This window comes from Balaenoptera borealis (assembly GCF_965194805.1).
Source record: "Balaenoptera borealis genome assembly, chromosome: 11".
Taxonomy (NCBI): Eukaryota; Metazoa; Chordata; class Mammalia; order Artiodactyla; family Balaenopteridae; genus Balaenoptera; species Balaenoptera borealis.
This window is the reverse complement of record NC_138868.1, coordinates 53,351,897-53,378,171: the sequence shown is the minus strand read 5'-3', so window position 1 is coordinate 53,378,171 and position 26,275 is coordinate 53,351,897. Positions and strand designations below refer to the sequence as shown.

Sequence of the window (26,275 nt, the reverse complement as noted above, 5' to 3'; positions counted from 1 at the left end):
GAGGAGAGAAGGGAATTAGGATCCAAAGTGGCTACAATATGTTATCTAAAGTATCCAGTTTTCAACAAAAAATTATGAGACATGCAAAGAAACAGGAAAGTGAGGCAGATACACTGTTGTTGTTGTTTTTTTCCTTAAAGCAGGCAACAGAAACTGCCTATGAGGAGGCATAGATGTCACACTGAATGAAGACTTCAAAGCAGCCATTATGTTTCATACATTCAATGTTCAGCATTCAGAGTTCAAAGAACTCAAAGAAACATGTTTAAAGAAGCAAAGGAAGATACACTGACAATGTCTCATCAAATTGAAAATGTTAACAAAGAGATAGAAATTATTAAAAATAACCAAATGGAAATTCTGGAGTTGAAAAGTACAATAAGTAAAATTAAAAATTCAGTAGAGTGGCTCAACAGTAGATTTGAACTGGCAGAAGAATTGGTAAACTTGAAGATAGATTGATAGGGATTATGCAAATTAAAGAACAGACAGAAAAAAAGAATAAGGAAAAATGAACAGAGCTTGTGGGACACCATTAAGTACACCAACATTGTGTAAAGGAAGTACCAGAGAAGAGGAGAGAAAGAAAGGAGCAGAAAAAATATTTGAAGATATAATGGCTGAAAACATCCCCGATTTGATGAAAACCACTGATATACACATCCAAGTAGTTCAATGAAGTTCAAGTAGGATAAACACAAAGAGATCCACGCTCAGATATATTACAGAAAAAATGCTGAAAGACAAAGAGAGAATTTTGAAAGCAGCAAGCGCAAGCGGCTTGTCATATGCAAGAGAACCCCAGTAAGATTAACAGTTGATTCCTTGTTTGAAATAGTGGGAGCCAGAAGGCAGTGGGATGACATATTCAAAGTGCTGAAAGTAAAAAAATTACATCCAGCAGTGAAACTATCTTTCAAAAATGAAGGTGAAATAAAGACATTCCCAGACCAATAAAAGCTGAGAGAATTTTTTTGCTAGCAGACCCACCTTACAGGAAATGCTAAAGGAATTCTTTAGCCTGAAAGCAACTTAACCCACATGGTAATTCAAATCCACATGAAAAAACAAAGAGCCTAGTAAAGGTAATTATGTTACCTTTATAATTATAAAAGACAAATAAATATATATTTTTTCTCCTTCATTCTATTAACTGATTTTAAAAGCAATTGTAGGGACTTCCCTGGTGGCGCAGTGGTTAAGAATCCGCCTGCCAATGCAGGGGACACGGGTTCAATCCCTGGTCTGGGAATATCCCACATGCTGCGGAGCAACTAAGCCCTTGCACTACAACTACTGAGCCCACGTGCTGCAACTACTGAAGCCCACGTGCCTAGAGCCCATGTTCTGCAACAAGAGAAGCCACCGCAATAAGAAGCCCACACACTGCAATGAAGAGTAGCCCCTGCTTGCCGCAACTAGAGAAAGCTCACGTGCAGCAACAAAGACCCACACAGCCAAAAAATAAATAAATTTTAAAAATTAAAAAATAAATAAAAGCAATTGTATAAAGCAATATATATACTTTTTGAATATGACATTAAAAACTAAAACAACAAAGAAAAAATAAACTTGACAGCATCAAAATTTAAAACTTCTGTGCTTCAAAGTACATCATTAAGAAAATGAAAACACAAAACACAGAATGGAGGCACAATAGTTCCTTTCACTCTTATGATTCTCTAAGTACTATTTTTATTTACTTTTGTTTTTATTTTTCTTTATATATTTTAAAATTGGTCCTGATTCTCCATAAGGGCAGGAAGTGTCATTTAGCATAGTTCAGTGAGTACTTTGATAAATAATTGTTGATAGTGAAGGTAGTATAAACTTACTACTGCAGATAAAGAAAATTTTGAATAGGAGAATGGTTACATGTGGACTTGGTAGAGTACTTGGGAAAGTTAGCCAACCCCTACTGTAATCTCCTGTGGGATCCAGAGAGGAGGTACCCTGGAGCCAGCTAGGACTCCATTAATGTTAATGGATAATTTTCTTAAAACTCCACAAGCTAAGAAATCTTTCCTTCTTGATGGCAATCTGTCTACTTTAGTTCCTGATAAAATGCTCTTCCTAGTCCAGACAGGAATAAGGGCATCGGCCCTAGGATCCTGGGAGTATTTAACAGCAGGTGCCCTGACTTCTTGGTGGTGTCAGCACCTACCCACTTATCTGCAGCACTCAGCACAAGCATGGCACCATGCAGGCAGGCTTGTGAAATGAATGAATGAAAGAAACATCAAGGGAAAAGAATTACAGGCCAGAAACAGAATCTTCAGCAGAAAGTTTTATAATAGAAATATTTAAGCCTACACCAGAGAACATCAGGAGAAGATATAATAGTCATCTTCAGGTCTTTATAGCCTGGGACCAGTGGTGCTGGTAAATGTTTAGTCTAAGAAAAAAAGAAAGCCCATATTTGTAGATTTGCTGATTTCCTTGGTATAAGTACTCCTACAATGGCCAATTTCAAACTACTAACGTGCATACAATCAGCTTTGAAAGCCAGTTCACTATTGCCTGCCTGCACCACAAAGTATTTCAACACTGGAGCACACCTGTGTGGCCACATTATTTTTCTCTTCTTAGTTTATACCTCCCCAGACTCTCTCGCTACTTTGCACTTTGAGTTCCATGATCTCTTTAGCATCTAACCTTTTCCCAATGCTTAACTTCCCATGTCTTTTAACTTCCTCAGTTCAGGAATCACCTCCTTTGAAAGAGGCCATGTTTTGACTATCTCCACTGGATTAGATACCTCCCTTTGCACTCCCACACTCCCCTGCTGTTCCAGTGGTCACAGGACTTATCACATATATATTGTTTTGTTTGCTTGCCTCCATTTCTTGCCTCTCCCTCCATGCCCACCATGTAGTCCTATCAGGAGCTGCCTATTACAGTATACCTTCCCCTCAGTTAGTCCAGGGGGCAGATGTACAACCCAAGTTAGATGAATTTGAGTCTGATCATAAGAGTTTTTGAACTGGAGCTGCAGAATTAAGACTGTAAGGTATGAGATGGGGATTTAAGCCATCAGGGGGGAAGTTAATCTGAGAAAATAAATCCAAAACGCAAAATAAATCAGAAATGGGTGGACAGATATGTGATAAATTAAATATAGCAAAATGGTAACAGTTGTAAAATTTAAGTTGTGGTATATATATGTACAAATCTTTCAACTTTTCTGTATATGAAATTTTTTATAGTAAATTATTGAAGGAGGGGGTAAGAAATAAACAAGGGTCAGAGAGTGGGAGACTCCTGGGGAGATTCCAGTCTCTGGGTCCAGTTCTCCTAAGGGCCCAGCTGATTTCTTGCCCTGCTCATCATGACTACCTAGGAAAATTTTTTCCCTTTTTACTATGCTAGGTCAAATTGGAATTCTGTCACTTGCAATCAAGAAGGTCCTAACAAAAAGAACAGTATAATGCAACTAATACCTATCTCCTCTGTTAAACTATAAACCCTGAGAAGGCAGAGATCCTGCGTTATCTTTTTTGTCATTCCATATTCTCCAAAAACAGGCAATTTAGTGGAGTGGTAAATAGCATGCGTTTAGCAGTCAGGCCTAGGTATAGTCTAGGTCTGCCATCTTACTGTAGGATTGTAGGCAACAACCTACTTAAATCTTTCTCAGCCTCAATTTCTTCATCTATAAAATAGAGATAATATTTGCTGAATAGAATGTGAGAATAAAATAGGTAATGTATTCAGAGCATTCAACCAAATGTCTGGCCTGCAAAAAGTGCTTGGTAAATGTTAGCAATACTTATGGTTATCAGGCAATTCATATGACCTCACATTCCTTAGTCTCTATCCTCAGTTTTTTTAATTCTTAAATTTCCTCTATTCTAAATTGCCACTGATTATAGACCACACCTTAGATTTAATAGCAACTCATCATAAAAATAAGGAAATAGGGGCTTCCCTGGTGGCGCAGTGGTTGAGAATCTGCCTGCCAATGCAGGGGACACGGGTTCAAGCCCTGGTCTGGGAAGATCCCACATGCCGCGGAGCAACTGGGCCCGTGAGCCACCCCTACTGAGCCTGCGCGTCTGGAGCCTGTGCTCCGCAACAAGAGAAGCCGCGACAGTGAGAGGCCCACGCACCGTGATGAAGAGTGGCCCCCGCTCGCCACATCTAGAGAAAGCCCTCGCACAGAAACAAAGACCCAACACAGCTAAAAATAAATAAATAAATAAATAAATAAATAAAAATTAAAAAATAAGGAAATAATAACATAAAATATATGGTAAGGCAGTACAGTTTGATGGTTTAAATTGTGAGTGCTAGAGAGAGATTACCTGTTTTAATGACCTGTGATAAATTACTTAACTTTCCTAAGCTCAGTTTCTTCATTCAGAAATTGTAACTGTTCAATAAATGTTAATTAATATTCTTATTAATATATTCATTGATTATAACATGCAGTTATTTTTCAAATTTTCAACAGGGAGGAATGGCTAGAGTTCAAAAGGCACTGTACAGAGAGGTGAGAACTTCACACAGAGAGAACGCCAGAATATCTTACTTGAGTCTTTCAGCTGAGTAATGATCAGCATATGCATGTGAGGAAACTACCAGGGCCAGGGAAAGAACCACCTGAACAGACTAGAGGTGACAGTGGCCAGTACTGTCCAGGAAGTGTCTCTTCCCACCAGCCAGACTAGGAAAACTCATATTTAATGGGGTATTGGATGAAGCAATCAGGAAGATCTTGACTCAGTAGTGGCATGCAAAGAGGCAGGAAAATGTGACTTATGGTGAGAAGAATATCAACCCATTGAAACACCCAGAACTGACAAAGATGGTTGAATTAGCAGAGCAGAACATTAAAACAGTTGTTATGACTGTATTCCATATGTTCAGAAAGTAGAGCCATGGAAGATATAAAAAGACACAAATAAACTCTTTAGAGATGAAAACCTCAAATGTCTGTGATGACAAATACACTGGATGGAATTAACAGTAGGTTAGACGTAGCAGAAGAAAATATTAGTGAATTTAAAGGCATAGCAATATAAACTATACAAATGAAATACAGAGATAAAAATGAGTTAAGAATAATGAAAATAACATGAGTGAGCTGTGGGACAACCTCAATCAGTCTAATATACATGTAATAGCAGTTCCCAAAGAATAGAACAAAGAGGAGGACAGAAACAAATATCTGAAAAAAACAACAGCTGAATTTCTTTCAAATTTGATTGAAACTGTAAACTCATAGAACACAAAGTTCAATGGAGGGACAAATTTGGAGTTTGGGATTAACATATACACACTATTACATATAAAATAGATAACCAACAAGAACCTACTGTATAGCACAGGGAACTCTACTCAATATTTTGTAATAACCTATAAGGAAAAAGAATCTGAAAAAGAACATATATATATATCTGAATCACTTGTGCTGTACACCTGAAACTAACACAACATTGTAAATCAACTGTATGTCAATTTTAAAAAGGTGAATTTTTATTACACGTCAATTATATCTAAAAAAAATTGTCATTACCAAAAAAAAAAAAAAAAACCTCAAGAAACATGGAGAAGACTACAAGGCGCATCATACCCTAATTGTTCAAAATCAGTGATAAAGAGAAAATATTGAAAGCAGCCAGAGAAAAAGCCAAGTTATATACAAAAGAATAAAGATAAGGATGATAACAGTTTTCGTATTGGAAACAATTCAAGTGAGAATATAGTGCAGCAAAATCTTTAAAGTACTGAAAAAAAATTGTGAACCTAGAATTCCATACCCAGGGAAAACATCATTTTAAAAAATCAAAATAAAGATGTTTTCAGACATATAAAAACTGGAAGAATTCATCACCAGGAGACAAACATTGAAAGAAATGCTAAAGGAATTTTTTCATCAAGAAGGAAAATACCAGATGAAAATATGAATCTACACAGAGGAATGAAGAGCACAAGAAGGGGTATCTGCATGGGAAAATATATAAGAATTCGCATTATTTGTATCTCTTTAAAAGAAAATTAACTGTTTAACAAAAAGAACAAGGTAGAGTTTACAACACATGTAAAAATAAAATGTATGACAGCAATAGCACAAAGGGCAGGAGAAGGGAAATGAAAGTATACTATTTTACAATTCTTATATTGCACTAGAAAAAACTCAGTTTTTCTTCTTCTGTGTAGGAGAAAACCTAGCTCTTCCTTACTGTGTTTCTCTTCTTGTATTTTCTTTACTCTTCACACAGAACAGCGCTTCACTTCTGACATTTCTGGTCACTAAATGTGTGGAGGTTTTCCCCCACACCAGCAAGCAATTCTCGAACACCAGGAGGGTCTCACAATACTGTCCCCTGTCCTACACACACATTTCAGAAGCCCAGATTGTCACCCAGGCTTCTGACCAGCTGGCTGTATATCAGATGTTCCCTTGACCCCCTCCTCAGGTTCAATTAATTTGCTAGAGCAGCTCACAGAACTCAGGGAAACACTTAGTTACATTTAACATTTTATTAAAGGATATGATAAAGGATACAGGTGAACACCCAGATAGAAGAGATGCATAGGATGAGGTATGTGGGAAGGCGCATGGAGTTTCCATGCCCCCTCTGGGTGCACCACTCTCCCAGCACCTCCATGTGTTCAAAAACCTGGAAGCTCTCCGAACCCCATACTTTCGGGATTTTACGGAGGCTTCATCATAAAGGCATGATTGATCATTAACTCCATTTTCAGCCCTTCCCCCTTATCAAGAGAATAGAGGATGGGACTGAAAATTCCAAGCTTCTAATCATGGCTTGGTCTTTCTGGTGACCAGCCCTCATCCAGGAGCCATCCAGGAGCCTACCCAGAGTTACATCATTAGAACAAAAGACACTCCTATCACCCAGGAAATTACAGGGGTTTCAGGAATTCTGGTCAGGAACAGTGGTCAAAGACCAATATTTGAACAAGAGATGCACCTAGTGTTCTCATCACTTAGGAAGTTACAAGGGTGTTAGGAGTTCTGTGCCAGGAACTGGGGGCAGAGACCAACATATAGTTTCTATTATCTCACATAGACAATATGTGAAGTGGCATAATATCACTTAAAGGTAGACTGAAAAATCTAAAGATGTATAGTCTAAACCCTAAAGCAATCACTAAAATACAAAACAGAGTTACAGCTTATTAGCCAGCAAAGGAGATAAAACAGAATTATTTTAAATAATTTAATTAGACCAAAAGAAGGCAGAAGAAGAGCAAAAGGAAACAAAGAACAGATGGGTAAGTGGAATACTTAGAGCAAAGAATAATATAAGTACAAAGAGGATCACTTAATAATGATAAGGGAGTTAGTTCATCTAGAGGACATAACAATCCTAAACATTGACACCTAATAAAGTTTTAAAATATGAAGAAAAAACGGATATGCCTACAAAGAGAAATAAACAAATCCACAACTGTAATTGGATTTCACTCTCTCTCTCTAAATAATTTAAAAAAGAATAGACAGAAGATCATTAAGGATATAGATTTAAACAATAATGTTAAACACCTAATTGATATTTATAGTACATTCCATCCTGAACAGTAGAATATCCATTCAGTTCAAGTTCACACGGAATATTTGCCAAGATAGATTGCATTTGGGGCCATAAAACAAGTTTCAATAAATTTAAAACTAAACTATTGAGATCATAAAGCGAGTGTTCTCTGAATGCAGTGCAATTAAATTGAAAATCAATAATAGAAAGATCTCTGGAAAATCTCCCAAGTATTTGAAAACCAAGTACACTTCTAAATAACCCATGGGTCAAAAGAGAAGTCAAAAGGGAAGTTAGAATTTTTTTTAAAATAAATTTATTTATTTTATTTATTTATTTTTGGCTGTGTTGGGTCTTCGTTGCTGTGCGCGGGCTTTCTCTAGTTGCGGTGAGCGGGGGCTACTCTTCATTGTAGTGCGCGGGCTTCTCATTGCAGTGGCTTCTCTCGTTGTGGAGCATGGACTCTAGGTGCGCAGGCTTCAGTAGCTGCGGTGTGCGGGCTTCAGTAGCTGCGGCACGCGGGCTCAGTAGTTGTGGCTCACGGGCTTAGCAGCTCCACGGCATGTGGGAATCTTCCCAGACCAGGGATCGAACCCATGTCCCCTGCATTGGCAGGTGGATTCTCAACCACTGTGCCACCAGGGAAGCCCTAGAAATTATTTTGAACTGAATGAAAAGGAAAACACAAAATACCAAGATTTGTGGGATGTCACTAAAGCAATACTTAGGGAGAACTGTATTATATTTATATATATATATATATATATATATATATATATATATATATATATATATATATTAGAAAAAGAAGAGAGGTCTCAAAAGAATTATGTCAGTTTCCCCCTAAAAGCAAGAAAAAGAAGAGCAAATTAAACCCAAAGAAAGTGAAAAAAATTAAGAGCAGAAATCAATGAAGTCAAAAACAGAAAAATAGAGGTCAATGAAATCAAAAGAAAGTTCTTTGACATCAATAAAATTGATAAACCTCTAGACACACTGATGAAGAAAAAAGAAATATGACAAAATTACCAATATCAGGAATGAGACCTGTGACATCCTTATAGATTCTACAGATATTAAAAGGACAATAAAAGAATATTATGAACAACTTTATATCAACATATTCAACAACTTGGATGAAATGGACGATTTCCTTGAAGGCACAAACTGCCAAGCTTCACTCAAGAAGAAACAGACATTGAAAATACAACCTTATCTATAGTTTCAGAGAGCAGATTAGTAGTTGCCTGGGAATGGATGAAGGGGTCAGATTGCCAAGGGGCATGAGGAAATTTTGGAAAGTGATGGAAATGTTCATTATTGTGATGATGATCTCAAAACAGGTATGTCATATGTCAAAACTTATCAAATTATAAACTTTAAGTATGTGTAGTTTATTGTATGTCAATTATACCTCAATAAAGTGTTAAAGAATAAGAAGTGAAATGTACCAATTTTTCATGCCGTATACTGCAGAAATTCAGATCCCTCCTCCACATCTCCAAGGGTTTGGAAAGGTGTCTTACCTTCTTCTCAGTCAGTCCAGGTTGCACTGAATTGTTTCAGCAGCTCTGCTGTATCCTGTTTCTGACCATTGCCCTTGGTCCTTCCTGTACTCTGTGGCTGACCCCCTTTGCCCTATGCTGGCCACCAACCCTCCTGCCCCACTGTCCTTTTTTCTCCCAAAGTGGCACTAACACGTGGCTATTACTGAAGACTTAACAGGTGATGGAGGGTAATTACATCACAGACAAGAAAGAAATCGAATGTCAAATATTGCTTCCCTAAAGGTTTATTAGCCATCCCCTATCACAGGTTTTTTTCCCCACTGGCTGCATCTTTCTGTATGCTCTTTCTCCCTCTCTCCTCCTCTTTCTACTCTTAAACTTCTTACTTTCTAGTCTTTCAAGCTGTCCATGAACAATACCTAAACTCTCATTATTCTCTTACACAGTGCAATTTATATCTTTCTTTGTTTTGCCCTCCCCTTCCAGATCAGACCCTATCCAAGGGGTGTGGGAGAAAGACCCACTTTTCATATCCAAAAAGGCTGATCATGGTATTTTTCTAAACAAATAAAATCTTTTCTCTACTGATGAATATGGCATTCCCTGGAAGGCAAACAAGACTATGCTAAGTTTTGTTTTCAATATCCATTTTTTCCCCTTCTTGCTACAATTCACGAAGATATACTATGATAAATGTTATCACAGGAAATGCCCTGCTCCAAGAAACTTAACCTGGCCACAGGTCTCATATTGATTCTGCGGCTACAACTTTAGAAATCATTGAGTGTTGAAGCTAGGTAGGACTTCATCAAGCAGTCATTTCCCACAGACATTCCCCTACCCTCATTATACAGAGTGTGAGGCCCAGACAGTTCAAATGACTTGTCCAAATTAAACACTGTAGTCACAGGGCAGGGACTGGAGCCCTAGTCTCCTGGCTCAAGTCAATTCCATTCAGTATAACAAACACCAAGTGAGCCCCTGGGAGCCCAGCCAAGGGAATGGAGTGGTGAGGGTTTTCTGGGAAGGGGCTCTGTGTGTAGGTGACTTCACTAGGTTGGGGCTCAGAGCCAGAGAACATTTGATTGTTCCCGGACCCCAAATAATCTGTCCCCATCCCCCAACCCCAGCGGGTTGTCCTGGGTAAACTGACCCTGTATAATACAAAACTAGATTAAATTCCTGCAATCCATGAGACCAAGCTAAAGGTATGAGCACACAGGAAGAGAACTTAACTCTGGCAAGAATTTTTTAAAGGCAGGCAGGATTTCCACTTGAACCTGGCAGGGTGTGATTTGGGCAATGGTCACAAGCAGAGGCTATTTGCATGTTTGAGAGTTAGGTTTGAACCCCAGTTCAGCCATTTGAGCAAATTCCCTTCACCTCTGTGAGCCTGTTTCTTGAGCTATAAGACTGAGATAAACCATCCCCATGCAAGACTTGTTGGGAAGATTGAATGAGATAAAGGAGGAAACATGTTTAGCATTAATGGTGACTATTAGAACAGCTATTACTGCATTCCAGGCACCTGCCCAATTAATCCTCACAGTAGCCCTGAGATGTAAAGTTTTATTAGGCTGACTGTTTTACAGGTTAGGGACCTAAAGCTTGGAGAAGTTAAGGACCTTACCCAAATTGCTCAGGAAACACTGCTAAGGTATCAACCTCTGCAGCACGGCTGCAGCAGAAGGTACATGTTGGGGGCAGCGGAAAATGGTAAAGGAAATGTCAGATGTGCCTAATCCTGGAAGACGCAGTTACATCCAAGAGGCCCTGTACACCTTTTCTTGGAACTACATGATAATACGTTGTGGTTCATCTTTTTGGACGTCATTTTGACCTTAGGTGGCAGCAGGCAAGACTCCCATTAGACTCAAATAAAATTCTTAAGTATGAGAATGTTCACTAAGCAGCTAACAGAATGTTTTTCAAACTCAAGTAACGGATGGGCCCCTGTTTAAAACTCTCACAGACTCACCCCAAAGTTGACTTATTTTAATTTTAATACCACTTACATATTTATAAGCGTAGCGCTCAATATATATATTCCTTATGCTTATAGCTCTTCTACAACTCTAAACCAAGACACATGGAAAATAAAACTATAAAACCTACGAAATTCAAATAAACACTTCAATTTAATGTGACAGAAGATGTTGTTTTGATGAAATTAGACTGCTATTTGAAACCTGACCGTGACACACACAGCTCTTTTGAGCCTGGCACCCATCGCACTGTGTACTACAGCAGCTCCCATCATGCTTCCCTGGTCAAACTCCTGGAAAATCTTCATTTTGACAGCGCACCAAGACCCCATTTGACTTTCACTATGCACAGGAACATCATTTACATTAAGTCCACCTCGCTATTTTCCTGATCAGGCTACAATTAACATAGCACTATTGGGCACTAGAGCGATCACAAACACAAAGTAAATGCCAAAGTGGCAAGGCAGGTGGTGGTCTTTCAACCAATTCAGAACACGTTTGTTTTAACTTGTTTGGATTATCACCAAAATGAAATATAACATTTAGAAGATCTCAGAGACACATCTCAGGCTCCTAAAAATACATGTATTGGCCTCAAGGGGTCTACAGACTCAGGTCTGAGAAACTCTGGTCTAATCATTTCCAAAACTCTGGGATGTCTTTTCCTGAAGAGCTATAACGCAGAATATTGGTCTCCCGGGATTGGAATGACTGGGTCACACACGTGTGCATATGCTAGTCTGCTGTTTCCTCCTTTATCTGCCTGGTGACCTCCTACTTGTCCCTTGAGCGGATTCTTCCTCTGGAAGCCCTTCCTGGATTCTGCAAGCTGAGCGAGTCTGGCCCACTCTGCACTCCTACCATACCCTCCACACTCAGTCCCCAGGCTCATAGCCCCTGGTGGTATAATCATTTATTTAACCTTTTGCTTTGCCTCACATCATCTCTTCTATCTCTTAGACTGCAAGCTTGGTCTGATCCATTTCTGGTCTTTACTTCCCTACCAGGGGCCAGGAACAGGGTATTTGCTCAGGTAGGAATATGAATGGATGAATGAATGAATGAATGAGTGGATGAATGAATGAGCTAGGCAAACTCTCTTCTAGCTCTGGGATATTCAGCTCCACCATTCAGCTCAGCATTTTTTCCTCTCTCCAACTCCCATGATTGTTCTCTTCAAGGGCTTGAAAAAAGTATATCCTAGACCCATAGCATATTAGCGATAGAGGTGCCCTACAACTGAAGTGCAGAGAGGGGAAATGATTTGCCCTAGGGTACCCAGCTAGCATATGAAAGCATCAGACCAGAGGCCATGTGCTCTGATTCCTATTTCAGTGTTTCTCCCAGGACATTATTTATTTATTGTTTATTCATTGATTTATTTTTGGTTTGGGCTGCCATGGGGGAAAACCTTGTTACCTTGTGACCTCACCTCCCAGTGGCAGTGTTTTGGGAACAAACTGGATTCTCACGGTTCTCCCAACGGTGGCAGGGTGCCCATATCAGGCAAGGTATTTTTCATAATGAAAAAGAAACAAACATAGCGTCAGACCTCATTTGTAATTTCCCCATAGCAGCCAGAATCTAGAAATATCTTTGTTTCCCTTCTCAGCTTATTATGCTGCCCTTGTCCTTGGTAAAGTGGAGCAAGAAGGTGGATTTGGAGGCTTGAAAAAAAAATCTGTACTCTTTTGTTCATGTACATATTTACTTCCAGAAGCATTTATTTTTGCCACATAGGCCAATATGGACATCCTGCAATTCCCGCCCGCCTTTCCTCCTTAAGAGTGAGATATCTCACTTTTCTCCCATGGCCAAAAACACTAGTGTCACCCCTGACCTCCGGACACCCTCTTCCTTCCAGGCAGGGAGGCGTCCCACCTCCTCACGCCTGGCCTTCCCAGTGGGCCATCCTGGCTTTGACCTCACAACCACCAGATCCTCGTTCAACGTTTAATCACTTCCTCCCTCCCTCCCGTCATGCACTCCCTCATCCTGCCTCTTGGCCATGGCCCTGGAACCCAGGTGAAAAGAAATCCAGAAGGAAGGAAGAAAGAAGCTCAGACACACAGATCACCCACTGGGTACCTGGGACCATGCTTTTTGTGTGTGTCTGGCTTCTTTTATTCGGGATATTATTTATTTATTTATTTATTTTTACTGTGGTAAAGTATACATAGCATAAAATGTATCATTTTAGCCATTTTTAAAAGTAAGCAGTTCAGTGGCATTATTGCATTTACTTTGATGGCACAACCATCTCCACTGTCATCATCCCAAACTGAACCTCTGTACCCATTAACAATAACTACCACTCCCCCTTCCCGCAGCCCCTGGTAACCACAGAACACTTTTATAGACACTATTTCATTCAATCCTCATATCCACCTTATGAGGTAGGTATTGTCACCTCCATTCTTAACACCTGAGAAACCTGAGGCTCCGCGAGATTAAGTAACTTTCCCAAGGTCACTCAGCTCATGAGAGTCCAGGCTGAGAGTCAATTCCATCTGACCAGGCTCTTCCATTCTTTTCATTTGTGGGCTCTTTCTCAGGCTGAGAGAGAGTGAGGAGTGATGTGGAAGGAGTGGTCTTTGCCTTTAAGGTTTAAGGAGCCTATTCTTTTTTTTTTTTTTTTTGGCTGTGTTGGGTCTTCGTTTCTGTGCAAGGGTTTTCTCTAGTTGCGGCGAGCGGGGGCCACTCTTCATCGCGGTGCGCTGGCCTCTCACTGTCGCAGCCTCTCTTGTTGCGGAGCACAGGCTCCAGACGCGCAGGCTCAGTAGTTGTGGCTCACGGGCCCAGTTGCTCCGCGGCATGTGGGATCTCCCCAGACCAGGGCTCGAACCCGTGTCTCCTGCATTGGCAGGCAGATTCTCAACCACTGCGCCACCAGGGAAGCCCAAGGAGCCTATTCTTTTGAGAAGAGCAAGTTAATTTGTCTAAATGTGTGGCTCAGCATGCACAGAGGTTGTGCAGTGAAGGTGGGGCTGTGGTGAATACAGTTGGGACTCTGTATTACCATCCACTCCTTCAGTATTTACTGGAAGATTGCTCCATATCAGGGTCTCTGCTGGGCCCAGAGAGCCACCAGACCCCATCCTGACCTGGAGGAGCTGACATCCTAGGACGGAAGGCAGGGATCTAAACAGAAGTGCACAAGGCAGAGTACTCTCCTCTACGTGGAGGGCTATGGAGGGCAGACAAGGAAGCAGGAGGCTTTGGGAGGAGGAGACATGTGAGCTAAGCCCTGAAGGATGAGGAGGAGAATGACCAGTAGAGAAGACAAGGTAGGGCATTCCAGGCAGGGGTCCAGGAATAGCATGTCCTAGAACACAGAGTGATCAGGAAGGAGCAAGATGGCAGGGGTCCTGGCAGGGAGACGGCAGGAGATGGAGCTGGAAAGATAGGTGAGAGCTGGATGATAACCCTAAGGGAGTTTGGACTCGATTCTGTTGGCAATGGGGAGCCAACAATTTCCATCTCCAGCCCAGACCTCTCTTCTCATCTTCTGTCCATTTACATAATATTGTGTTGACATTTCCACTTGGATATCTTATAGTCATCTCTAACTTTGCATTTCCCAAGATGAACTCTGATGTACATGCTTCCTTGCCCAATCCCACCAGCAGTGATATTAAAAATATTTAGGGCACAGGCACCAACAGGTCCCCAGGGCTTGGTGTCAGCATCCTGAAGGCCCATAGTTGTGCCAGGTATTAACTCTTTAGATGCTGGAGAGTGGGAGGATCTGAGGGTCCCAGGGGAAAGTCCAGCCAGTTGGGATAGCAAAGGGGCTCAGAGCAGCAGCAGTTTTCCCAATGGATCTGGCCAGTACCAGCTGCTTATCAGTCCTGCCCCAACAAAGCTAACCCTCCTGTGCTTTCCCCATCTCAGTAATGGCACCACCACCTGCCCAGGTACTCTTGCTGGAAACCAAGGGATTATCCTTGAGGCCCAGGCCAAAAATACAACGGGGCTTGTATAGTATAAGTCTAAATATTTAAAAGTTATACACCACATTAAATCAATTACTTATTAAGAGATAAGGTCTTCTTAACTTTATCCAGGTATTTTTTACATATAATAAAATGCACACATTTTAAGGGCACGGTTTGAGGAGCTTTGACAAATACATTGTGTAACCCCAACCCCAATCACTCATGGCTATAGAATATATCCATTACCCTAGAAAGTTGCCTTATGCCTATTTGCAGTCAATTTCCCCTCCCCTCCACTCCAGGCAACACTCATCTAATTTCTATCATCATCATAAGCTTATTCCAGGACTTCATAGAAATGGAATTATCCATACACTCTTTTGTTTCAGGATTCTCTTGCTCAAAAGCTATGGATTTTTTTATGATTGAAAGTTGGCAGGGACTTCCCTGGTAGCGCAGTGGTTAAGAATCCGCCTGCAATGCAGGGGACACGGGTTCGAGCCCTGGTCCGGGAAGATCCCACGTGCCGCGGAGCAACTAAGCCCGTGTGCCACAACTACTGAGCCTATGCTCTAGAGCCCGTGAGCCACAACTACTGAAGCCCGCGCGCCTAGAGCCCGTGCTCCGCAACAAGAGAAGCCACCGCGATGAGAAGCCCGCACACCGCAACGAAGAGTAGCCCCTGCTTGCTGCCACTAGAGAAAGCCCATGTGCAGCAACAAAGACCCAATGCAGCCAAAAAATTAATTAATTAATTAATTAATTTTAAAAAGTAATTAACTTAAAAAAAAAAGAAAGTTGGCAAAATATCGAAGATGACTGAATTTAATGGTGTCCTATTGATGGACAGTAATATATGAGTAAAAAGAAATACGACTCATAAATGATTATATATTTCATAAAAAATTTTCTTGCTTTCACTTAGCACAATCACTAATTATGCATTATCATCAACATTTTCAAATAATTTTGTTTAATTGACAGTAAGGTCCAAAATTAAATAAACTTTGTTGAAGCCTATGTTTTAATTTTTTTTAACTTATTAATTTCCATTTAGAAAAACTTTTCAGTAGCAACTGGAATTATCAACAAAATTCTTGAAGCAATATTTTAGATTAAAAATGTATATTGTGAATTTTATAAATTATGGTCAACTATTATGGGAACACACAATAAATTACATATTTCATAATAATATTTTTATATTAAAATAAATTTATAAAAATCATTAAGACAGATAATAAATTATGAGAGAATTTTCCAAAATATTTCAATTTCATCATATAAATCACTACCAGTTATACTGTGATTTTCATCACTCCTTAAAGCAATCTCTAAGTCCACAAAGAATCAGTATCATGCTATGAGCAGACCTACTTAAAAACAAATGTAAGAGTGCTATGAATTGTTTAATATTATTAGCTGCCACCTGCAACCATTGCAAATACCAAGCAAATCTTCAGTTCCTCCTAGACCATGAATTGGAACTCAAAGAGAAGCAAGAAAATGGACCCTGCTCCTCTGGGAAATGACGCCTCATGATGCACTCATGCTATCTGAGAGAAAAGATTCCACAGGACCAGTTCATTTGTTTGTCTCTTCTCTCATCAAAGAGCTATGCCACTCACATGCCCCCTGTACTCCAGAGCAAAGTGTCCAGCTCTGATGTGGGCAGCAGCACAAGACACAGAACTTCAGACACGTGGAATGGAAATGGTTTGCATCCATGACTGAGTGGGATGGTTGTTACATAGGTGGATACATTTGTCTCCTCAAACTATGCACTTGGTGGGAAAAGTGTTTCCCTGGGGCCTGAATGGGGTTAGGCACGAGAGGGAATGTTTAATGTACAAGACTCGCAGGGCCAGTGCAGCTCCTGAGCGTCAAGGCAACCATGTACTCTTTATTAAACTCTTGTGTGTGGTGGGGGAGGGGTGTATATAAGGCCTCTAAAGCACAGGGCCCAGGTCCATGGGTGGAATTGCCCTTGATCCCGCCTTTTTCCTCATCGCCCACCCCCGCCACCGCTTCCAAACCATCGGCTGGTCCCAAGTGTATCTTAAATCTCTCTCCTCTCCATCTCCACTGCCCCCTCCAGCCCAGGTTGCCATCATTTCTCACTTGGACGATCTCTTCTTAACAGGCCTCTCTGCTGCCACTCTTGTCTTCCCCCTGTCTGCTCTCCACATAGCAACCAGCATGATCTTAAAACATAAATAACAACAAGTTGCTATCTTGCTTAAAACTATTCAACTGGGGACTTCCCTGGTGGCGCAGTGCTTAAGAATCCGCCTGCCAATGCAGGGGACGTGGGTTCGAGCCCTGGTCCAGGAAGATCCCACATGCTGCAGAAGCAACTAAGCCCGCCTGTGCGCCACAACTACTGAGCCTGCACTCTAGAGCTCACGAGCCACAAATACTGAGCCCATGCCCACAACTACTGAAGCCCACGTGCCTAGAGCCCATGCTCTGCAACAAGAGAAGCCACCGCAATGAGAAGCCCGCGTACTGCAACGAAGAGTAGACCCCACTTGCAGCAACTAGAGAAAGCCTGTGCGCAGCAACAAAGACCCAACACAGCGATAAATAAATAAATAAGTTTATTTTTAAAAATCACCTTTAAAAAACAAAAAACCAAGTAAAAACCATTCAATTGCATTCTCTTTGCTCTTAAGATAAAGATCAGTAACCTTAGTGACCTTTAAGGCTCTTGGAGCACTGGTCCCTGAGCAGATGTCTGACCTCAGGCCATTCTCCGGATTTATTCTTGATCAGCACATCCTATTCAGAGATTTGAGTAATTGCCCACAGATTTCTTGTCTCCCTCACCCAGCCCCACCCCCCGAAAGCAGGCAGGGACTATCTGTTCTGTTCTTGGCATTCTTACCTTGTACAGCGAAAGCACTTAGTAAGTATTGTTGGCCAAATAGATGAATGGTAAACTGAAGGGTGGCACAGATGGGTCTGGGTTTTTGAAAGGTCTCTGGCTGCAGTGTGGAAGGTGAAATAGGTGGAAACAGGCTAGAGGGAAGCAGCTGCCATCTATGCATGGGCTTAAGATCTCACTGGACCAACTTCCACTGTTGAGAGCTAGTGATTTAAAAAAAAAAAAAAAAGTGACTTAAAGGCTGAGACAGCGAGGGAGAAACCAAGAAGCAGAGGCTTTCTGCTTTATGTAATGGGGATCTGCATAAGATTTCCATTGGAAAGTTTCCATTACTAAAAATGGATTTCAGAGGCCCTAGTGTAAAGGAAAGCACACAGGCTGGTAGTCAGAAGCCCTGAGTTCCAGTCATGTTTCTTTCCCTAAATGCCCTTCAGTAAGTCCCTGACTCCATCCAGGCAGAGTTAGTGGCGCCCTCTTTTGTGTAGCTCCTGTCATGCTGTACTGCCATTGTCTATGGACATATTTGTCACTACTGTGCCAATTCATTTTCGTATCACTGGCCCCCCCTGTGGGGTGGGGTAGGACAGTAACTATTCATTGAATGGATGGAGAGATGGGTGAATGGGTGGATGAAGGATGGATGAATGATAAGTGGATAGATGGATGGACTGAACCACATACTAAGCCCATATGTTGGAGAAAGACTGGGGCTCAGTAAGCAGATGGATACTCAGGGGAACCGCATACCCTTCTAATACCCAGCTTCTCAGTTTACTGCTTTTATTTATTTATTCAATAGACATTTTTACTGAGTACCTACTATGTGCCAAACTGAGATTTTTGCTATGGGGTGTTTAAAGAGGAATAAGACAGAGTGCTGGTTAAGGACAAGGATTCTGGACCCTGACTACCCAGATTTGAATCCTGTCTCTGCCACTTACTAGCAGCCTAATGGTAAACAAGTTACTCACTCTGTGCCTCTAGTTTTCATCTGTGAACTGAGGGAAAAATAGTACCTACTTCATGGTTGTTAAGATATTAAGTGCATTGATGATTTTAAAGCTTTCAGAGTGCATGACACATGGTAAGTACAACATAAGTATTAGCTTTACTCTGTATTCTCAGGTCACAGGTCAAGTGGGGGGGGATGATGAACCCAACACACAGTAACCTGGGTAGACTATGTACTAGAAGAGGTACAATTTGTTGAGGGAAGGGGTAGGGAGGCATTGTGGAGGAGGCAGTCTTTGAGCTGAACCTTGTGGGTTGAGTTTAGATTTGATGCAACATGCTATGGGATGCACACTTTTTAAGGTGATGGTAGCCAAGTATCAGTCCTCCTGTCCAGAAAATTTGGGGTCACTAGGGACCTGAAGGCCACATTGACCCAGTGTTTCCTTTTATGGTTGATACCCCTGGTAAAAGGTCCCAGTTCAAGGACACACAGCTAGTTATTTATTTAACAAATCATTCATTCATTCTACAAATGTTTACTAAGAACTTACTTTGTGCCAGGCTCTAGGCTAGGTGGGATCCAGGGATCCCACCTCATACATATTTACTTATAGACTGTAGGTACCCTGGGACAGGGCCTTAAGTAATCCAACCTCAGTTTTTCCCTCAGAGCCTGGAGCTATCTAAATGTTATGTTTATTTTTAAACCACAGCACTGCCATTGATGACTCACAGGGACTTTTGTAATCTGCTCTGAAACCTACCATTGCATATGTCTGTCCAGCTATTTTGTCTCCTTCCTAATTTCTTGGCCCTGAGCCTCATTTTGGTTGTTATGCCCTGTCCCCACTCCAGTTCTCACTTCCTCCTTCCCCACCTCTGTGGATTATTTCCCTACATAAGGATTAGTTGTGGACTAATCAACTACATAAGGATTAGCTGATATTTAATGTTTAAGTGTCTGTACTCCGTTAGTCTCACAAACTGCATACGGAATCTGGGCACACACCCTTTGAGGGGCTACCTTCCTGTCTAGGAGGGGGGCTGGAGCCAAGAGAGATCACACCCACTCTGGGTTCCCTCTTTTGGTTAGTGGACTCATCATCCTCAGAGACCTTGTATCCACTGGGCCCCACAGGCCCAGCACCTGGTACTGACAAGATTTTCAAGGGCCTAGAGAAAAGTTTCAGACTACCTCCTCCCTTTTTTTTTTTTTTTACAGAATCCAAAATACCAAAAGAGAACGATAAAATCAAAATCAATAAATATTTAGACAAACGTCTACCAATGTAAATTTATATCAGCTTCATTGGCTGTTCAATTTAATTGTGATAGTGACTGCCACATATGCCCTCCCTCCTTTATTAATAGATCACCTGAATTTTAACCAGGCACAAGATCACCCAGCAAGATATACTTCCCAGCACCTCTTGAAGCCAGATGTGGTCATGTGACTAAATTCTGGGCATGAGAAGTAGCGAGTACACTTGATACCTGCTACTTCTGGTTGTGCAGTGGATGGGGGCTCTTCATCTTTCCCCTGACTCACTGGCCAGAGTTATTGCATTGGACAACTCCAGGGGGCACATTTGCATTGCAGTCTATGAGAATGGTGTTCTCTGCCATTGTGCAATGCAGCGGCCCCGCCCCTGGCTGAGATGCAGACCTTCAGGCAAGAGCTGGAGTTGGTATTCATAAACATTTGATTACGTTTAAAAATAATTTGTAGGGAATTCTCTGGCAGTCCAGTGGTTAGGACTCCAAGCTTTCACTCCCGAGGGTATGGGTTGGATCCCTGGTCAGGGAACTAAGATCCTGCAAGCCGCGTGGCATGGCCAAAAATAAAAAACAAACAAACAAACAACAAAACAAAACAGAATTTCTAAGTTTGATTTTCTCACTTTGCAAACATTCCATGTATGGACTGTGACTGACAAGAAATCAAATCTTGTCATAATTTAAGTAGACATAGCAAATGATTTCAAAGTAAAATTTAAAAAATCCTTTTAAATATTTTCAGCAAAGGAACAATGCTTTATATGGGATATAGAAACATTTTAATATAGGATAGGACCTAAAAAATATATGTATGGAGGACCAATGAAGTTCTTAGAAAGGCCTTGATCATTTTCAGTCCCCCAAGCTAGAAATTTCAGAATCATTTTTGATATTTTCCTAGTAATTTATTCATTCAGGAAATAGTGAGCATTTACTTTTAGACAATATATATAGTGGAGGAGTATCAAGATTGTGGTCAGACATACCTAGGTTTGAGTCCTGGTTTTGCTACTTACTAGGTGTATGACTTTGAGCAACCTCTGTAGGCCTCTACTTATCTGTAAAATGGGGGCAATAATAATGCCCATCTCTTATGTAATAAAGAATTTGACTGGCCTCTGTCCCTGATTACTGGGAAGGTGAATTTCAACCCCTGGAATTTCCGAAGTAATAGGAGTATCTTTGTTATCATGAGCTCTTTGGATCATAAATGTGAGTTTCTGCTAAGAGATGGGATGACTCAGGATGGGGGCTGGTCATCGTAAAGACCAACCATGTGGTTAGAGGGTTGGGACTCTGAGCCAACCTGATCTCTAGGGACAAGGGGAAGAACTGGAGATTGAGTTCAAGCATGTGACCAATGCTTCAATCAATCATGCCTTTGTAATGAAATTCCAATAAAAACTCTGGACACCATAGCCCAGTAGAGCTTCCTAGATGATGAACACATCAGTGTTCCTGGAGGGTGACATATCCTGATTCCATGAGGAGAGGTCATGAAAGCTCTACATACAGAACTCTCACAGACCCCACCCTGTGTGTCTCTTCATTTAACTGAAACTGATTTGTAACCTTTATAATAAATCTGTAATCATAAGTATAATGCTTTTCTGAGTTCTGTGAGTTGTTCTAGCAAATCACTGAACCCAAGGGGGTCATGGGAACCCCAGAATTTGTAGCCATTTGGTCAGAAATGCTGGTGGCTGGGGAACCCTCAAAAGTGCAACTGGCATCTGAAGTGAGGACAGTCTTGTTGGGAAGCATGCTCTTTTTTTTTTTTAATTAATTATTTAGTTAGTTAGTTATTTTTGGCTGCTTTGGGTCTTTGTTGCTGTGCATGGGCTTTCTCTAGTTGCCGAGAGCGGAAGCTACTCTTCGTTGCGGTTCACGGGCTTCTCATTGCGGTGGCTTCTCTTGCTGTGGAGCACAGGCTCTACACAAGCGGGCTTCAGTAGTTGTGGCACACGGGCTCTAGAGCACAGGCTCAGTAGTTGTGGTGCACAGGCTTAGTTGCTCCACAGCATGTGGGATCTTCCCGGACCAAGGCTCAAACCTGTGTCCCCTGTATTGGCAGGTGGATTCTTAACCACTGTGCCATCAGAGAAGTCCCAGGAAGAATGTTCTTGAACCTGTGGAGTCTGCTGCTAACTCTGGGTGGTTAGCATTGGAATTAAATTGTATTTCAGTATATCAGCTGCTGGTGTCAGAATACTGCCTCATAGGGTTGTACAGGATCAAATTAGAAAATATATGCAAGGCACTTAATAATGATGATTACCCCTTAGGGCTGGAAGGATTAAATAAGATAAATTGCATGAAGCACTTAGCATAGTCATAGTACTTGAGACTCCTGTGAGCCGCACACTACGCTACTCATGGAAGATAGTTTGTCCATTTTAATTGTTGAGCAGTAATCCATTGTATGAATATATCACAGTATATCAGTTCTCTTACTGATAGGCACCTGGGCTGTTTCCAATTTGGAAGTATTGTAAATAAAGTTGCAGTGGACTTTGTTGTACAAATCTTTTTGTGGTATAAATGTTTCCATTTATCATGGATAAATTCTTAGGATTAAAACTGGGTCATAGGATAGGTGTATATTTAATTTCATGAAAAATGCCAGACCTTTGTCAAAAGTGTTTATGCCATTTTACACTACAACCAGCAATATGTGAGAGTTCTGGTTGCTCTGCAACCTTGCCAACACTTGATGTCTTCAGTCTTCTTAATTTTAGCCATTCTGGTGATCATGTAATGACATTTCATTGTGGTTTTAATTTACATTTCCATATGATTAATGATATTAAGCACAGGAAGATGGGGAAAAGAAAACAGAAATAATAAACAGAGAGAACAAACAAAAACAAAAAAAGGGTCAGGCTTAAGCCTTAATATATCAATAATTACCTTAACCTAAATGGTCTAAATACACTAATTAAAAGACAGAGATTGGCTTAGTGGAAAAAAACATAACCCAACTATATTATGTGTATAATAAACTCACTTTAAATGTAACAATAAAGGCAGACTGAAAGTAAAAGGATGGAAAAAGATAAATCATGCAAAATTAATCAAAGGAAAGCAGGAGTGGCTAAAATAATATCAGATAAAGTAAACTTCAGAGCAAAAAAAGTTATCTGAGACAATAACATTATAAAATTACAAAGGGTCGATTCACCAAGAACACATAGCAAACATAAATGGATATGCACCAAGCAACAGAGCTGAAAAATATGTGAAGCAAAAACTGATAGAACTTAAGGGCAAAATAGGTAAGTCCACAATTACAGTTGGCGACTTCAGTACCAATCTCTGAACAATTGGTAGAACAACTAGAGAGAAAATCAGCAAGGATATAGAAGAACTCACCAGCACCATTGACCAACAGATTCTAATTAACATTTATAGAACACTGCACCCACCAACCACAGAATACACATTCTTTTAAAGTGCCCACAGAATATATACCAAGACAGACCACATGCTGGGCCATTAAAATATTTTTAAAGAATTGGAATCATACAGGGACTTCCCTAGTGGCACAGTGGATAAGACTCCACGCTCCCAATGCAGGGGGCCCACGTTCGATCCCTGGTCAGGGAACCAGATCCCACATGCATGCCACAACTAAAAGTTTGCATGCCACAACTGAGGATCTGGCAAGCCACAACTAAGGAGCCCTGGAGCTGCAACTAAGGAGGCTGTCTGCCACAACTAAGACTGGTGCAACCAAATAAATAAAAAAATATTAAAAAAAAAAAGAATTGGAATAATACCGAGTGTGTTCGCTGTCCACAATGGAATAAAACTAGAAATCAGTAACAGAAGGATAACAGGAATACAACATACTTCAAAGTAATCCATGGGTCAAAGAGGAAATCTCAAGGGAAATTTTTAAAAATACATTGAACTGAATGAAAGTGAACATAGAACATACCAAACTTTGTTGGATACAGCTAAAGTCACACTGAGAGGGAAAAATTTATCACTAAATTTAGCACTAAATCCATATACTAGAAAAGAGGAAAAATCTCAAATCAATTATTTAAGCTCCCATTGAGAAAACACAGGAAAAGAAGAACCAAATATATCCAAAGCAAGCAGAAGGAAGGAAATAATAAAGATAAAAACAGAAATAAATGAAACTGAAAACATAAAAATAATAGAAACAATAAAACAAAGGGCTGATTCTTTGGAAAAAGTAATAAAATTAACAACCCTCTAGCAAGACTGACAAATGAGAGAGAAGATACAAATTATCAACATCAGGAATGACAAAAAGGACCTCACTATAGACCATGTAAACATAAAAAGGAAAATAAGTGAATACCACAAACAACTCTACACACATAAATTTGACAACTTAGATAAAATGGACTAATTCCTTGAAAAACACAAACTACTACAACTCACCCAATATGAAACAGATAATTTGAAGAGATCTATACTATGAAGAGATTTGAATTTGTAATTTTAAAACTCCCCAAAAGAAATCTCCAGGCTCAGATGGTTTCACAGAGAATTGTACCAAATGTTTAAAGGAAATGAAGACAATCTACACAACATCTTCCAGAAAATAAAAGAGGACAGATACTTCACAATTTATTTTATGAAGCTAGTATTACCCTAAAAACCAAAGAAGGACAAAAAAAAAAAAACTATAGACCAATATCTCTCATAAACTTAGTTGTAAAAATTCTCAACAAAATACTAGCAAACCAAATACAACAATGTAAAAAAAGAATTACAGCACAACCAAATAGGATTTATTCCAGCTATGCAAGGTTAGTCAACATTCAAGAGTCAGTCCAAAAAAATCAATCCATGCAATCTACCACATTAACAGGCTAAAGAAGAAAAATAACAAGATCATAGCAATCATTGCAAAAAAAGCTTTTGACAAGATTCAACATCCTTCATAATAAAAACTCTCAGGAAAACAGGAATAGAGGGAAAACTCCCTCAACTTGATAAAGATCATCCACAAAAAACCTACAACTAACTGTATACTTAACAGTGAAAGACTGAATGCTTTCCCCCTAAGATTAGAAAAAGGCAAGGATGTCTGCTCTTACTACTCTTATTCAACATAGTACTGGGTGCAAAAAAGGCAAAACAAGGGAATTAAATGCATACCTATCAGAAAGGAAGAAAATAGAACTGTCCCTATTTGCAGATGACAACATTGTCTAAGGAATCTACAAAAAACTCTTAGGACTAATAAGTGAATTCAGCAAGGATTGCAGGATGCAAGATAAACATACAAAAAATCAGTTGCATTTCTTTATATTTGCAGTGAACATATGGACACAGAAATTAAAAGTACAATACCATTTAGAATCACTCAAAAAAGGGAAATACTTAGGCAGAAATCTAACAAAACACATACAGATTTGTATGCTGAAAACTACAAAATGCTGATGAAGGAATTTAAAGAAGATCTAAATAAATGGTGAGATGTACCATGTTCATGGACTGGAAGACCCAATGTAGCAAATATGTCAATTTTCCCCAAATTGATATATAAGTTTAATGCAATTTTTATAAAGATCTCATCAAGATTTTTTAGATATAGACAAGATTATTCTAAAATGTATATGAAAAGGCAAATAATGAAACCATTTTGCAATAACTAAAACAATTTTGGAAAGAGAAAGAATAAAGTAGGAAGAATCAGATTGATTTTAAGCCTTATTATATAGTTACAGCAATCAAGAATATGTGGTATTGGTGGAGGGAAAGACACACAGATCAATGGCAGAGAACCTTGAAATTGGCCCACAAAAGTATGCCCAACTGATTTTTGACAAAGCTGTAAAAGCAATTAAATTAGGAAACATAGCCTTTTGAACAAATAGTGCTGAAGTAATGGGACATCCATCCATAAGCAACACACACACACACACACACACACACACACACACACACAACCTGCAAATAAACAAAACAAAACAAAAAACTCCGAAGTTTCAAAACTTAGGGAAAAAGAGGAGAAAATCTTCAGTACTTAGGGCTAGGCAAACACTTCTTAGACCAGTAAGATCCATAAAAGGAAAAGTGGATAAATTTGACTTTATCACAACTATAAACTTTTGCTCTGCAAAAGACCCTGTTAAGAGGATGAAAGTACAGGCCATAGAGTGAGAGAAACTATTTACAAACCATATATCTGATAAAGGACTAGTATTTAGAATATACAAAGAACTCTCAAAACTCA

At 40.0% G+C, this 26,275-nt stretch overlaps 1 long non-coding RNA gene across 2 annotated transcripts in view; it reads right to left on the bottom strand.

Moving 5' to 3' along the window:
- Positions 1-7,801: 7,801 nt before the first annotated feature.
- LOC309606324 overlaps positions 7,802-26,275 on the bottom strand; it is a 104,771-nt gene continuing 86,297 nt past the window's right edge. Inside the window, exon 4 of one of the 2 annotated variants that reach the window (XR_014231759.1) lies at positions 7,802-8,168. This is a non-coding gene — a long non-coding RNA (uncharacterized lncRNA). Of the gene's footprint in view, positions 8,169-17,518; positions 18,027-26,275 lie in introns of those variants that run through there. The other variant, XR_014231760.1, reaches the window with a different exon arrangement.